The sequence below is a fragment of the Mustelus asterias genome, chromosome 11 (assembly GCF_964213995.1).
Source record: "Mustelus asterias chromosome 11, sMusAst1.hap1.1, whole genome shotgun sequence".
In the NCBI taxonomy this organism is placed as follows: domain Eukaryota; kingdom Metazoa; phylum Chordata; class Chondrichthyes; order Carcharhiniformes; family Triakidae; genus Mustelus; species Mustelus asterias.
Window position 1 is genome coordinate 33,679,086 of NC_135811.1, and position 15,886 is coordinate 33,694,971.

The window sequence follows — 15,886 nt, forward strand, 5'->3', positions numbered from 1 at the left end:
TGTGGAGAAGATGTTTCCACTAGTAAGAGAAACTAGGATCAGAGGGCACAGCCTCAGAGTAAAGGGACGACCCTTTAGAACCGAGATGAGGAGGAATTTCTTCAGCCAGAGGGTGGTGAATCGATGGAATTCATTGCCACAGAAGGCTGTGGAGGCCAAGTCATTGCATGTATTTAAGACAAAGATAGATAGGTTCTTGATTGGTAAGGGGATCAAAGGTTATGGGGAAAAGGCGGGAGAATGGGGTTGAGAAACATAACAACCATCAGCGAATAGTGGAGCAGACTTGATGGGCCAAATGGCCTCGTTCTTCTCGTATATCTTACGGTCTAATAGTTCATGAATATACAGAGAAAGAAAGATGGTTGGAGACAAAAGGCAAAGGGCAGAGGAAAAGATCATTTTCTCCACCTGGAGTGGTATGGTGAGTGGCATCCTACAGGGATCTGCACTGGGGTTGCTATTACTGATTTGAAATTAGGAACGGGTGGGGAAAAAATATTGAAATTTGCTGATCGCATCCAATGGAGAGCAAATTGTGATGAGAATTTGGAAATTTTGGAGGAGGTGATTGGTAAGCTAAGAGGACGGGCAGCTGGTTGGAAGAGGAAGCCTAATGTTAAAAAAAAGTTATGGGTGGGATTTTATGGCCTCGCTCGGGTGAGACCGGAAATTCCCGCCCGAGATTCTCATTGTCAGACTCTCGTGTGCTCTGATTCCATGGCAGGTGAAGTGGTAGAGTTCCAGTCTATGAATGCATCTTGGAAATAAGAATAAAACAAGGAAACAAACTTTAAGTGGGAAAATTTAAAATGGCGCAGAGGACCAGAAGGATTTTAAAGAAGATTTGTTCAGGTCATGAGAAAGTTTCAGATTTTAGGTGTAAGGTCACAAAAACACAGCCAACATCCTCATTTCTCAGAAAGCAGATTGGGGAAATCAATACCCGATATAGCAGGAACAGATTCTAATTCTTCTGTTCTGGGACAGGATTGCTCCCATGGTCAAACAGTTTGCTAACACTTACTGTCATGGCACACAAATATAAAACCTTCAGGGCATTCGCAGCTCGGAGAAGGAACTGTCTGCTTCATTAATTTGTAGCTGTGATTTGTAAAAGCAGTGATGATGGGTCAAGGGAAAAAAAAGAGACTCAAGGACGTGAAGTCATAGGAAGAATAAGAGAATATTGGAAGTACTCAATAGATCAGTCAGCAACTGTGGAAAGAGAACCAAGGTTAATGGACCGACTGCCAATTGGGTTCAGGGCCAGGTGTGGGAGTGATTTAAGAATGGCGGACCCAAAGGGCCTCTCTAGAATTCATCATCTCTGGGTACCGTCTCCAGTTTTCCAAGGTTTCTTGAGAATTCGGGGACATAGTTGGGGTTTCCCGTGGGGTTTGGGGAAGTAGTTGGGAGGAGATGCGGTTAGTGGGACAGGGTGTACTTGGAGACGGGAGTCCCTTGGGGCATTGGAGGGAGTAGTTGAAAAGTCTCGTATGGGGTCGGTGGGAATCCCATGGGGGATTTGAGAGGGCTAGCAGTATAATTATCCAGAAGTTAGAAGTGGTTTTAATTCTTCTAACTTTTTCTGGGTAACTATCAATGTAAGACAGTCAGAACGATCCAAAGTTTGTAGTTTATATTATACTTTTGGGTAGTTCTCATTGCATGGTAATTGCCCATTGGAAGTTTGAACTTCCCAGGCAATTGCCACGTGATCTCTATCTGATGACTCCCGGGTGATGGGGAGGGGTTCCCCAGTGTATTTTTGGGGTACGCCCAAGTTGATGATGCCCTGAAGCTGGGAACCTTCGGGCCAACGATGACCTTTGGTCAGTTATTGGAAAACAATTAGAGGCGTAACAGGTTTTAAACTAAAGTATAGAGGCAGGGAAAGGGGGTGGGGGGATGGAGATGAAAAAGGGAAGATCTACAATAGAGTAGAAGGCAGGCGAGATTAAATGACAAAAAGAGCGATAATACAAGGCAAAGGAAATGATAATAGCACAAGAAACAAAACAAAAGATGGGTCTAGAGGAGGTGGAAATGGCAATAGCAGAATCATCACCAACAGCTGCTGTCCAAACTATGAAGCTGGAGATTACAATCTAAATGATGAATTCAGTATTGAGTCTGGATAGCTGTGAAGTGTCTCATCGAAAGATGAGGTGCCGTACCATAAGCTTACATGGAACTTCATTCGAAGAGTATAGAAGGCAGATGTCAGAGTGGCAGTGGGTCAGAGAATTAGAATGACAAGTGATCAGAGGCTCAGGGTCTTTCTTGCGTGCCGTTTTGCAAGGAAGTGTTCTGCAATGTGGTCACCCAAAGTTCATTTGGTCTCCTCTCCTCAATGCAGAGAAGACTGAATTGTGAGCAACAAATACAATTCACTAAATTAAAAGAAGTTTAATTATTATTATTGAGATAAAAGCAAATTACTGCGGATGCTGGAATCGGAAAGAAAAACAGAAAATGCTGGAAAATCTCAGCCGGTCTGACAGCATCTGTGGGGAAAGAACAGAACCAACGTTTCGAGTCCGGATGATTCTTTGTCAGAGCTGAAGACATTTGAAAATAGGATGAGGTTTATGTTATTGTGGTGAGGGGGAGATGGAGGCCATGGAGACTGTGGGGGCTGGATGGAGGACCAGCGATGTGTGCAGGCAAGGGAGCAATTGACTAAGATGCCATGGACAAAAAGACAAAGGGAGCAGGATGGTACGTTGAAGTGTCAAGCGGCAGGAAGGTCTGGATTATGGTTGCGGATGGGCCGAAGGTGTTCTGAGACTAATCGCAGACTGGGTGACCGCATTGCTGAACACATTTGGCCACCACAGCTACCCCCACTACCCCCTTCCCCCACCCCACCCCGCCCCATCCCCACAGCAGTATAATCTCATCCTATATTCTATTGTCTTCAGCTCTGAGGAGGTGCCCTTCAGACTCGAAACATTGGCTCTATTCTCTCTCCACAGATGCTGTCAGACCTCCTGAGATTTTCCAGCATTTTCTTTTGTGAAAGTAAATTACTATTTCATCTGGAAGGAGATTCACTCAAAGCACTAAAAAGAGAAATATGCCTGATTCAATAGGAACAAGATGGATCGGTGCTTTCAAGCATCGCAGGAGGAGAAGTACAAAGGCAGAGCTAAAGAGGTTGAATGCTCATTTTTAATTTCTACATGTTGTGGGGATGCTTGGTCAAGGGTAACTCTCTTCTGGCATTCATTAATTTTGACCTGTGTTCCTCTCTTCCCAATTCACTGAACACCTTGGCATTCTATGAGAAACTGTAAAGTCTTTGTTACCATTTTTATTTAGATTCTATTTCATCATATTCATTAAGTTACCAATACTGAAAAAAGCAAAAAGATGGCCTCAAGATGATTGGAAATTATGGATAAAAAACCTGCTTCATGTATTGAATTTGTTTAAACGATTGTCCCAATTTCTTGAAGCTTTGAAATTACATGTCTGGATCATAGTCCTCAGTGCTATTAATTCCAAAATCATGTTGAACTTTCATTTTGTGATTGCTATGGCGGAAGGAGCCATGGCTTCCATTTCCTGTATGTTATTTGGGTTACCAATGTGAGCTGCCCCTAGTGGCTTCCCTGATGCACTGAGTCCACAGGAGATTTTTAAAGTTTTAAGTTCAATAATTAGCATCACAACTAGGCTTACATTAATACTGCAATGAAGTTACTGTGAAAAATCCCCTAATGGCTGCACTCCGGCGCCTGTTCGGATGCAGGGAGAATTTAGCATGGCCAATGCATCTAACCAGCACGTCTTTCGGACTGTGGGAGGAAATGGGAGCACCTGGAGGAAACCCATGCAGACATGGGGAGAACATGCAGACTCTCCACAGACTGTGACCCAAGTCAGAAATCGAACCCAGGTCTCTGGCGCTGTGAGGCAGCAGTGCCAACCAATGTACCACCATGGAGTTGTGTATTACATTTACCAATTTAGACTCCTAACCATTTTGGTACTCTTAATTCATATTTTGTTAATTAATGTTCCCCTTTAATATTATATTCTGTTTTTACATCATTTTAATACTTTATAGAACAAACTGTCTTCCTAATTTAGACTTGGTTCCTATACTCTCAATTTTGCTCCCTTTACATTAAGAATGCCCAATCAGAGTCATTCATTGTGTTCAAGCCTTGGATATACGAGGACGAAACCATCCTCTTTCCTGCACTATCTTTCCTCAGTATTCAATACATCGCTACTTTCTATCCATGATTATCCCCTGTCCCTGCCATTTCTACTCTGGGTTCTAGGTTGTATTGACAGAACAATTCACTTCCAAACAAAGCATACCATTTTGTCCTTGTACCTTGATTAGGCACCACATAGAACAGTGTACCTTGTCTTTGCCTCCTCACATGGTGGATAATATTGTGACTTTGGAAAGGGTGCAGCTAAAGAAAGCTGCAAGATTGAATCCCAGTTTAAATTAGCTTAGTTACCCAGATGGGCTTAAGAAGTAGGGTCTGTACACTTTAGAGAAGTGTAGACTCAGGAGGTTTGACTGGCGTCTATCAAATAATGAATGGACTGGTTCATGCCTACTTGTGTCACAAACCAGTCCAATGTACAAGTGATGTAAGGGCAGAACTGGGCTGGATATTAAGTGGTTCTGTTCTCAGAGAATAGTGAAACTGTGGAATAGGTTGTGAGCTTCTGTGGTGAAAGTTGATTTGCCAAATTCCCTCAAGAGAGAGCTGGACCTATTTCTGTCTGGGGTGGAAATCACCTTGTATCAGAGATTGTATCAGTTGCTGTTGTTTCTCTTCCCGCACTTAGTGGTGCACAAGGCAGACTTTAATCTGTTTCCATACTGAGGTTTTCCTGGAATAGGTTGCCAGCCTGTTGCTTATACCTTGAGCGGCGCCACTCTGCATCAAACATGGCTGACCAGGAGTCTCTCCCACTCTTAGTGCCTGCCATTGGAAGGACTTTTACAGGTTGATACTCAACCTGATGGCTGCATTATGAATGCAGCTTCCTTTGGCCATCAAGTGCCGGGGTGGGACCTGGAGCTCCTGGCTCAGAGGCAGGGCACTATCCACTGTGCCACAAGACCACCATTTTACAAGAGATAGGTAGAAATCAGGACCAATGGGATCTCCTGGAATATTTTGATCATCTAAATGTCACAGAGAAGATTATTTTAGATTTTCTTTCCCTAATTGGCCTGGGCTTTTGCCCAGTATTTTGCCTCTCCAAAGAGATTACATGGTATTGGGTGGTCATAGAGTGTCTATGTTGCGATTCATAAGATATCATAATGATTTGGGACAAATTAGGTAGAACAGTTAGTCTTTCCCTGTCAGATTCATACATTTGTATGTGCTACATTAGTTTTCCCTATTGGTGTAACATCCTTCACTTTAGACACCTTACTCTTGATGCTCATAGTATTCATGGGCACGCATCCTATTGTAGATTGATTCCTATCGTCTGTTATGGACATCTGGTTACAATATAAATCTCCAAGTTGCTGTGTTAAACCCCACTGTTAGAAACAGGGCAATTATTGCTCTTTGATCAGTCTCACCAAGGATTAATTTCCTCCTCATCTTCCACACTAAATTATCTAGTTTAAATAATTTTTATTATAAGCCTCATTAGGTTATATTTTCTGGTTGTCATGGCTGATTAATCAAATAGACACACCTGCACAGTTGGAGATAGAAGATGAGGAGAGGATTGATGTACTCCAGCAGCAGACTGGGAGGGTTGGGGGCAGCACTGTCTGTTCTCACTTCTCATGTCATTGTCTGGTCCATGGATCATCAGTGCTTCTGATAAAGCAGCAAGTTACTCACTGCAACAGTGTGGAAAACATTTGTCGAGTATTCTCCACCCATGTACAACTTTAATGGGTGGTATGGTGGCACAGTGGTTAACACTGCTGCCTCACAGAGCCAGGGACGCTGGTTCAATTCCAGCCTTGGGTGACTGTGTCTGCGTGGGTTTCCTCCGGTGCTCCGGTTTCCTCCCACAGTCCAAAGATGTGCAGGTTAGGTAGATTGGCCAGGCTAAATTGTCCCTTAGTGTCTCAAGATGTGTAGGTTGGGGGGATTGATGGCGTAAGTACGTGGGCTTATGGGGATAGGGCCTGGGTAGGATACTCTGTTGGAGAGTTGGTGCAGACTCAATGGGCTGAATGGCCTCCTTCTGCACTGTAGGGATTATATGATTAACAAAAACTTTCATGGTTTGCTGGATAATATTATTCAATTTTGTTAGATGCCAGGTTTTGCCACAATCAAATCCCAGATCAGAATGGGTGCTAGAATTGGCCACTAGAAAAGTGGGCAGGGATTCATCTTGACTGATCTCTGCTCATGATGCATAATGGCATATGGGGAGGCAATCGCCTAATGGTATTATCACTAGACGATTGACCAGAAACTCAGCTAATGTTCTGGGGACCTGGGTTCGAATCCCGCCACGGCAGACTGTGGAATCTGAATTCAATTTTTTTTTAAATCTAGAATTAAGAATCTACTGATGACCATGAAACCATTGTCGATTGTCGGAAAAACCCACCTGGTTCACTAATGTCCTTTAGGGAAGGAAATCTGCCATACTTACCTGGTCTGGCCTACATGTGACTCCAGAGCCACAGCAATGTGGTTGACTCTCAACTGCTCTCCAAGGGCAATTAGGGATGGGCAATATATGCTGGCCAGCCAGTGACACCCATGTCCCATGAATAAATAAAAAAAATGTGGAATCATCCAGTTCGACCTGGAATGTTCTATGGGCGCATATTTGATTTAATGTTTTCTCACCAGGAATGTACTCTGCATTACTTGTGTTAAGTGGTCGATGAGGGGGTGCCTTGTTCCAGATTGATGTCATTTAGTCTCGGCACATTGGCTCTATTGTCTTTCCACAGATGCTGTCAGACCTGCTGAGGTTTTTCAGCATTTTCTGTTTTTGTTTCAGATTCCAGCATCTGCAGTATTTTACTTTTATCAGACCATGTGACAGTTGTGCATGATAAGATGGTGGGGTACCAGTTAGAGTGTGTGACCAGCACATGGTATGAGGATGCTCAGGGACAAGGGAGTGAAGTGTCTCTCGGTATGCTAATAACTCTCCAATTTGTCATGACGGTTCAGGAGACACTCAATGCCAGGGAGGAGGCCAAGACAGTAGGAGGATAGCTGAGCCAAGAGTGATCACGCCTTTGCAGCAGGAGGCTTTGGAGATTGTTGCAGAGCAGGGGGGTTGTTTGGTTGCAGACAGCGAGGCTGGAGTAGCCAGGTAGCTTATTGTTGAGACATTGGCACATTAGAGGCAAATGTGAAACAATTCGTGGTAGACTGAGCTGCTTCTTAATGTCTTTCTTGTTGTCTCCACTGCAGTTTGTTGCCACAGGCTGAGGACAAAGACGATGGTGCAAACGGACAACTCCACCTCTGATGAAGATGAAGAATGCTCAGAGGATGCATTGTCATCTGCCTCTCCCTCATCCTCCACCAGTGCAGTTACACTCACATAGCTTTCCATGTGTGTAGAATTGGGCAGGGACTTGCTGATGATCACGTCACAGACACATCCCAAGAATTGATGGAGGCTGTGTCAGCTGAGGTCTCTGACAGTGGGAGGACAATTGGGGATCAGGTCCATTCTGAGCCTCTGGTCTCAGCCACAATAGGCCGATTGGAGATGCAGAGGTAGGCAGGGGAAATCTGGTGGAGTTGCCAGAGATCGTGTGGAACCTTGCAAGGATAGTGGAGAAGTTCATCTACCCCTTGACATCTGCCTTGGCTCCAGCATGTGAGTGTTTGGATTTGTCCATGGAGATGTTGGTGGCTCCCCTGGAGAGCCAGACCTATCATACAACTCTCTCCCCAGCTGTCCTTTCTCCTCTGGTGCAGGGAGGTGCCATTGTGCATCAAGAGGGAGGTGGAGCACCAGCTAAGCAGCACGGGCATCTCCTCTCAGGATACTCCCAGGGTAAACAGTCACTTCTCATCTCTTCTGCCCTAAGCCTCCAGTAGGTGAGGCTGAGGAGGGTGCATCATTGCAAGTGTTCGGCTATAGACCAGGCCCCTCAGGCCTCAGACCACCAGAGGACATTCTCAAGGTCGTTGCACACAATCGGAATGCTTTGCACACTTCCCTTTCATGTGCAAAATATTTATCCCAGGACACTTGTTTCTGCAAGATACGCTGAGTATTTCCAGTAATTTCTGTTATCTATTTCAGATTTCCAACATCCACAGTACCTTGCTTGAGTACTTGCTGCTGCTACTTGCTGGCTACCTTGTCGTCCTTCTCTCAGTGTGTGTTGCTAGTGCACTAAACCATTTGCTGCTGTTAATTTCATAGCCAACGTATTTTTGACGATCTCATCAATTTGGATCGGGGAAGGAACACAGGGTCATGGTTTTGCTTTGCTGTTACTTTTACACATAGATCTCAGAATAAATGAAAAATAAGCAAGTCTGGAAAATAGATCAATTTAAATGCATTTTACTTTTTGAGGAAGTGCAGAGTAGAATGTGAAGGTTGAATTCAAAGTGATTTTATTCTGATACTCTTGTGTAAGCCTGGCAGGCATGATGTCAATGACAGGCATCTGGCGTGGGGGGTGGGGGGGAGGGGGAGATGATGAGGGGAGGTACTGGAGTCAAACATCTATTTTTTTAAGTTACCCTAGAGTTCAGATTCTAGAGTCTTCTCTATTATCTTTGCTTGCAAGACCAAGTAATCATCGGGAAATTCCATTCCAGACAAAATAAAACAGAGCATTGCTGGAAATTTTCCTTTTAAAATAACTTTGAATTTTTGATGCAAAGCTATCATAAAATCATAGAAGTGAGACTAATGAGTGAAGAGACAATCCTGTTAGCAACAGACATCATAAGGTCACCAGCTGGAGCAAAACTTTCTTGAACCTTTTAACCAGGTTGCAAAACATAACCGAACTCTCGGCCGAGCCTTGACTTTCCCCCACAGGTTTAGCCTGCTTAAATCCGCCATGGGAGCCCTGACATAACACTCTTTGTCTCCGACTTGTAGAGTACAGTGCCTGGGTACCAGCAGCAATACGATTATTAAATTAATAATTGATTAATCTGGCTGTCAAGTGAATTTATTGCAGTACGTATCTTTGTGGAAATCTTGGGATTAAGCATTTTACATAATGAACCTGGTGAAACCACATCATTTATATCATTAAAAAAAAGACTAATGGATGTGGGATTAAAGCAGACCAAATTTTGACTTGCCCCTCTAATTCTATTATTAATTACATCTTACAATTAATTAATTAATTACAATTGGTTCACCTCCTGGTGAAAAGGAACAGGGAATGTCAGCCTTGGTTAGAAACCAGTACAATTATTTGCAATTTGTTTTCTCCAAGATCAATTCATTAAAGTGTCTTGGGCATCTGGTATTTTGAATTCAGCTTTGCTTTTCAATAATGTCACTACTTCCCGAGTTTTATGTTTGATTTCTTTTTCAGCAAACCTGATTAGTTCTAATTTTGACTAAATTTCAAACATCTATCTTCTTACTGTGAAGTCCAGAGTCATTTTCACATTCATCTTAAATGTTGCGGTTACAAGGACCCGTTTTACACAGTTGAAAACGTACAGTGCAATTATTAGTTGCACTTGACTTTAATTGCTAGTCAAAATTTATTAAGGAGTCGATGCCCAGCTTAAAGGGTTATGTCAATCATTCAGGCTGTAACAGGATTACTGAATGTTGCATACGATTCAAATAATCGCTTTTTGTTGACATTCAATAAAATTATAGTTCAATATTTCATAATCATTTAAAGCACTATTTCACTAGATTAATTATTTGCCAAAATCTGATAGATTAAAGGGACATTTTGCCAGAATTGAACTCCAATAATTATTTCGCTCCCAGATATGATACTACAATCACATTCTAGTTTCCAATTTTTATTTGTTATTTAACAGCTACCATGGGCAGAATTCTTCCAAGAACTTTCTAGGTGTCTTAACGGTGAGAACAGTGGAGTTGGGGCACCATGGCACAGTGGTTAGCACTACTGCCTCACAGCGCCAGGGTCCCAGGTTCAATTCTGGCCTCGGGTGACTGTCTGTGTGGAGTTTGCACCTTCTCCCCGTGTCTGTGTGGGTTTCCTCTGGGTGCTCTGGTTTCCTCCCGCAGTCCAAAGATGTGCAGGTTAGGTTGATTGGCTATGCTAAATTGACCCTAGTGTCAGGGGGATTAGCAGGGTAAATGTGCGGGATTACGGGGATGGGACCTGGGTGGGATTGTGGTTGGTACAGACTCGATGGGCTGAATGGCATTCTTCTGTGGTGCAGGGATTCGATGATTCTTATTGGTGTTGGTTTCTTTGGTGCACTCCACACTGCAACCCACCCACACTTAATGCACTAAACGAGCTTCCACTTGAAACATACCATTATGGTGTCTCCTTGCGCATGACTCGCCTGAAGCGGCTGCAGCTGTGCGCCGTTAACAAGGGGGAGTTGTATTTAAATGTGCCCGCTGCACCCACAGCCAGTCACACCAGGAAGATGGGAGCATGCTGTCCGGCCCCATGGTTTATGGAGGGAGAGCTCAGACAGCTGCTTGACACCATGAAGGAGAGGTGGGCCATCCTGTACCCCTGGAAGAGAAGACGAACTTGGAGCAGGGACTCCAAAGCGGCATGGGAAGCAGCGACTATGGGAGTCAGTGCCTGTGGCCTGACGCTGAGAACCAACACACAATGCTGGGAGAAGATGAATGACCTCATTCGGGCTACAAGGGTGAGTGTCCATCCGTCTCATCCTGGCATCTGTCCTGTCCGTCACGCCTGGAATGTCTGCCTCGACCCACTCCTTGAGACCCCCATGCTGTCCAGAAATGGTAGCCATGGGTGGCATACTCCAAGGCATGGCAGAGTCGCGAAGGAGCATGCTCGAAACACAGTGGGTGCTTCCGGGGTGGGGGGCTCCAAAGCTTGGCCCAGTCAGAGGGTCATCGATGAGGGTTCGCACACCTGGGTGCAGATGCTGTTGGGCCTCCAGGGCAGGTATAGAAGGTGACGCAGAGGCTTCTGGAGTTTAGTTCAGCTGCCCTGCCATCCCATGGATTGTCCCAGGGGCCCCTGGGTGCCCCGAGGGAGAAGGAAGTGTTGGAGGCCATGGCAAGGCCTTCCAACTAGGATGTCGCCCCACTGCAGTGCCAGATTGTGGAGGGCACAGCAAACCACCACGATGAGGGCAACTCTCTGGGGGCTGCACTGCAGAGCACTGCCAGAATGGTCCAGGCAGCGAAACCGCATCTCGAGCAGGCCGATTCTCCACTCAATGATAGATCGGGTGCAGCGTGGGCTGTAGCGCATCTCCACCTCGTCTCAGAGCTCCACACTGATGTCATCAACCCTGATCTCAGCGGGTTGCCCTTGTCCCCCCATGAGCCATTCCAGCAGCCTGGTGTGCTCCTGGAAGAACCTGGGGATATCCGAGCGCTCCATAGACCCTCCCTGGGTAGCGTGCACACACCTCCAGGATGTTAGTGAGGTGGTCACACGCGATTTGGACATTCGGGGAGTGGAACCCCTTGTGATTTATAAAGGGCATTCCCTGATTCCAGGGGGCCCGCAGGCTGCATATAGCCCCCTACACCTATGGCATTGCAGCGATGTTGGTGAAGCCTGCAGCCCGGACATCTTTTTGGGCCTGGCCTGGTTCAAAACGCATGTACTGGCTGGCCCAGGCATTCATGACCGCCTGAAAGCACTTGTGAACTGATGACTGCGAGATGCCTCACAGTACCCCACTCAAGACCTGGAAAGACCCTTTGGCATAGAAGTTCAGGGATGCTGTCACCTTAACTGCCATCAGGAGTGAGTGTCTTCCTCCCCCATGAGGTGCCAGGTCTGCAAGGACATGGCACAGGTGCTGCAATGTCTCTGTGCTCAGGTGGAGCCTTCATTGGCACATGGCGTCCGGCAGCTCATGGTGGGACATGTGTGTCCTGTATATTTGGCATCTCCTCCTCCGCCACCTCCTGCCCTCCCCCTCGGGCTCTCCTGCGGGCTTCCTTTCAGGCTGATGTGTGGCCACATCCTGACCAAGACCAGCAACCCCCCCCGATGTCCTGGTGAGACATCCGGCCTGGATTGGCCTTGACACGGGCGGTGACATCTGCTGACTCCCAACACAGCCCAAGCCCTCCCTAGCCCCTGCACCCATGGTGGCTCCCCACACCACCCCGCACCATAGTCGTGCCGGAGCCACCATCTTGCACCCTGGGGGTTGATGCTAACCGGAACCCTCCTCCTCGCTCACCCTCACAACTGTTGCGCCGGAACCTACTTTAAAGGACCAGTAGTGATTCGCACCCCTGTAACTAATTTGATTTGAATTAATTTGATTTGTTATTGTCGCATGTATTGGTATTCAGTGAAAAGTTTGTTTCTTGCACGCTGTACGGACAAAGCATACCGTTCATAGAGAAGGAAAGGAGAGGGTATAGAATGTAGTGTTACAGTCATAGCTAGGGTGTTGAGAAAGATCGCCTTAATGTGAGGTAGGTCCATTCAAAAGTCTGATGGCAACAGGGAAGAAACTGTTCTTGAGTCAGTTGAGATGTGTCCTCAAACTTTTGTATCCTTTCCCCAATGGAAGAAGGTGGAAGAGAGTATGTCCGGGGTGCCTGGTGTCCTTGATTATGCTAGCTGCTTTTCTGATGCAGCGGGAAATGTAGACAGTGTCAATGGGTGGGAGGTGGTTTGCGTGATGGACTGGCGGCACGGTAGCACAGTGGTTAGCACTGCTGTTTCACAGCTCCAGGGTCCCGGGTTCGATTCCCGGCTCGGGTCACTGTCTGTGTGAAGTTTGCACATTCTCCTCGTGTCTGCGTGGGTTTCCTCCGGGTGCTCCGGTTTCCTCCCACAGTCCAAAGATGTGCGGGTTAGGTTGATTGGCCAGGTTAAAAATTGCCCCTTAGAGTCCTGAGATGTGTAGGTTAGAGGGATTAGCGGGTAAATATGTGGGGGTAGGGCCTGGGAGGGATTGTGGTCGGTGCAGACTCGATGGGCCGAACGGCCTCCTTCTGCACTGTAGGGTTTCTATGATTCTATGACTTCGTTCACGACCCTTTGTAGTCTTGGACAGAGCAGGAGCCATACCAAGTTGTGACACGACCAGAAAGAATGCTTTTTATAAAAGCTGGTGAGAGTCGTAGTGGACATGCCAAATTTCCTTAGTCTTCTGAGAAAGTGGAGGCATTGGTGGGCTTTCTTGACTATAGTGCCGGCATGGAGGGACCAGGACCGGTTGTTGGTGATCTGGACACCTATAAACTTGAAGCTTTCGACCATTTCTCCATTGTCCCTGCTGATGTAGACAGGGACATGTCCTCCTTTACGCTTCCTTCGTTTTGTTGACTTTGAGGGAGAAATTATTGTCGTCACACCAGTTCACCAGATTCTCTATCTCTTTCCTGTACTCTGTCTCGTCATTGTTTGAGATCCAACCCACTATGGTCATGTCATCAGCAAACTTGAAAACCAAGTTGGAAGGGAATTTGGCCACACAGTCATAGGTGTATAAGGAGTAAAGTAGGGGGCTGAGGATGCAGCCTTGAGGGGCACCGGTGTTCAGGATGCTCGTGGAGGAGATGTTGTCGCCTATCCTTACTGATTGCAGTCTGTGGGTTTGGAAGGTCAGGATCTAGTCGCAGAGAGAGGAGTCGAGCCCCAGGCCACAGAGTTTGGAGATGAGTCTCTTAGGAATAATGGTGTTGAAGGTTCAGCTGTACTCGATAAATACGAATCTGACATAGGTGTCTTTGTTATCTAGGTGTTCCAGGGTTGAGTGCAGGGCCAGGGAGATGGTGTCTACTGTGGACCTGATGCAGCGATAGGCAAACTGTAGTGGATCCAGGCAATCTGGGAAGTCAAAATTGATTCATGCCATGACTAACTTTTTGAAACATTTCATAATGATGGATGTTAGAGCTACTGGATAATAGCTATTTAAGGCACGCTGTCTGGTTTTCTTTGATACCGGGATGGTGGTCGTCTTCTTGAAGCAGATAGGGACCTCAGATTGTTGTAAAGAGAGGTTGAAGATGTCCGCGAATACCCCCGCCAGCTGATCCGCACAGGATCTGAGTGCTCGTCCGGGTACCCCATCCGGGCCAGTCGCTTTCCATGGGTTGACCTTCGAGAAAGCTGCTCTGACATTTGTGGTGATGTTCTTAGATATAGGTTCGTCTGAGGCTTCCAGAGTGGAGAGCGTGCTCTCGCTGACCCCTTGCTCAAAATGGGCCTAGAATGCATTGAGCTCATCAGGGAGGGGTGCATTGGTGCTGGCGATTTTACATGCCTTCATCTTGTAGCCTGTTCGGTCTTGCACATCTTGCCATAGTTAACGGAGGTCCATGTGGCTAGCCTGAGACTCCAGCTTGGTCCAGTACTGCCTTTTGGCACCTTTGATTGATCTCCTTAGATCATATCTGGCTTTCATATAGAGGTCAGGGTCACCTGACTTGAATGCCTCAGACCTAGACTTCAGCAAGCAGTGGATATCCTTGTCATCCATGGTTTCTGGTTGGGAAATACACGGATTTGCTTCTTTGGCACACAGTCTTCAAATGAAGTCAGTTACTTTAGTGGCGTACTGGTTCAGGCTGGTTGCAGAGTTTTTAAATACTGACCAGATGTGTGGGTTAGGTGGATTGGCCATGCTAAGTTACCCCTTAGTGTCCAAAGATGTGCGGGTTAGGTTGATTGGCCATGCTAAATTGCCCCTTAGTGTCAGGGGAATTAGCAGGGCAAATATGTGGGGTTACAGGCCTGGGTGGGATTGTTGTTGGTGCAGGCTCGATGGGCTGAATGGCCTCATTCTGCACTGTAGGGATTCTATTACCAGTCTAATGAGTCTAAGCAGTCCCGTAGGAGTTCATCTGATTCCTCAGACCAACATTGTACGAATTTCTTTGATGGATTCTCCTGTTTCCGTTTTTGCTTGTAAGCGGGAGCAGGAGCACAGTCTTGTGGTCTGACTTTCCAAAGTGTGGGCGGGCGATAGAGCGCTAGGCATGTTTGATATTTGTGTAGCAGTGGTCTAGGATGTTTGACCTCTGGTGGAACAGGAGACGTGTTGGTGGTATCTTGGTAGGACGGTGTTGAGCTTGGCCTGATTGAAGTCCCCGGCCATGATGAACAAGGCCTTGGGATGCTTTGTCTCAAGGCTATTTGTAGTGGTGTATATTTCATCCAGTGCAGTTTTCACATCCATGTAGGGTGGGATGTAAACTGCTGTCAGGATAACTGAGGTGAACTCCTGTGGAAGGTAGTCGGGGCAGCATTTTAGCATCAGATATTCCAGGTCCGGGGAGCAGAAACTCACCAGTGTTGCTACATCTAGGCATCACGATTAGGTGGCAGACCCCACCTCCCCGAGCCTTGCCTGAGGCTGCTGTATGGTCCATTCGGTGGATTGAGAAGCCCTCTGGTTGTCGGGCAGAGTCCGGTGAAGCAGGAGTCAGCCATGTCTCCGTGAGACAGAGTACACAGCAGTCCCTCAGTTCTCTGCGGTGCCATGTCGGAGGGGTGGGTGAATTCCAGGAGGTTGGGGGGGCCAATTCCCAAACTCACTAATGGAATTGAAATGCAGTCTACCTCATGCTAATTAGCCTTACACCCATTCTGGGCGAGAATGGGCGCAAATCAGTTTGCGCCATTAGTAAGGGGCAGGAGAATTGCAAAACAGTTTGGCGCCAGGCGTGTAACGGATTTTTAGGCTCACACGCAATTTTACGGCATTGGCGCATTCTACTAACAGTGCGGCGAGTTCGGAGGATGGGCCCCCGAGTCTCACTGCAGCATTTTCTGAAACAG